The sequence below is a fragment of the Nuphar pumila genome, chromosome 17, assembly GCF_984573655.1.
Source record: "Nuphar pumila chromosome 17, dmNupPumi1.hap1.1, whole genome shotgun sequence".
Taxonomy (NCBI): domain Eukaryota; kingdom Viridiplantae; phylum Streptophyta; class Magnoliopsida; order Nymphaeales; family Nymphaeaceae; genus Nuphar; species Nuphar pumila.
In genome coordinates, this window is record NC_143265.1 from 42,298,001 (window position 1) to 42,299,154 (window position 1,154).

The 1,154-nt window shown below is 46.4% G+C and overlaps 1 non-coding gene across 1 annotated transcript; it reads left to right on the plus strand.

Annotated features, from left to right (window-relative positions):
• The first annotated feature begins 744 nt into the window (after positions 1 to 744).
• LOC149811914 (small nucleolar RNA R71) lies at positions 745 to 847 on the plus strand. Its single transcript, XR_016428693.1, has one exon. It is a non-coding gene; the product is annotated as a small nucleolar RNA R71 (small nucleolar RNA).
• Positions 848 to 1,154: the final 307 nt, after the last annotated feature.

Sequence of the window (1,154 nt, forward strand, 5' to 3'; positions counted from 1 at the left end):
TTCGCAATGGACTGCGTATGCGAGCTCAAAATCTGGCTACACTTCTCGAAGGCGTTCTGATTAGAGGTTTTTACCTCTTGGAATGCCTGGAGAAGTCTCTCCTGAAAAGATGTCTGCGGGGCAGACTCCTGCTGAATCGGGGAAGTAACAGAAGAAGAAGAAGACTGAGCATAGTTCGGTCTTTGAAATGACTGAGTAAAAGATGGCTGCCGAACTGGCTGAGAGGATATAGGCATCTGCATGGAAGACTGTGGATTCTTCCATGAAAAATTGGGATGGTTACGCCAACCCGGATTGTATGTCGATGAAAATGGGTTATTTGGCGGTCTGACGTAACCATGAGCTGCCTGAACTTGTTCTTGAACAAATTCAGGGTACTGAGCTGCCGAAGGGCACTCAGTGATCTCGTGTGCCGGACTGGCACAAAGAGTACACACCTGCTGTGTGGTGGATGGTCCTGAGAGAAGCTGGTCCAGCTTCTGAGCAATCATGTCTACCTTGCACTGTAGAGCAGTCGATGGACCAACTTCAAGAACACCAGCTTTCTTCTGAATGTTGGGTGTGGCTCTATCAGAATGAGAGCTCGAAGCATGGTGGAGAGAATTCTCGGCCAATGTATCAAATAACCTCCATGCTTCATCCTCGCTCTTCAGCATGAATGTTCCTCCACATGAAGAGTCGATCATCTGACGATTCTTGTCAGACAATCCGTCGTAGAAGCTCTGCACCAGTTGCCATTTCGGCACCTGATGATGGGGACATTTCCTGAGGAGATCCTTCATTCTCTCCCAGGTCTCATGAAAGCGCTCACCATCTAGCTCTGAAAAGCTAGTGATGGCTCTACGATATTGGTTCGTACGACCAATGGGAAAATATTTCCGAAGAAACTCCTGTTGTAATTGATCCCATGACTCTATTTCTACAGAATCTAAGGACTTCAGCCAATACTTGGCTTTGTCCTTCAATGAAAAGGGGAATAGAGTCAACCTTAAAGCATCATCATCGAAATTCTGTATCTTAACAGTAGAACAGATTTCGAGGAATTCATCTAAATGTCGGTAGGGATCCTCATGACTAAGGCCATAAAAGGATGGAAGCATCTGAATAATGCTGGCCTTAATCTCATAATGTGGCGCTCCTACATCGGGTCTCCG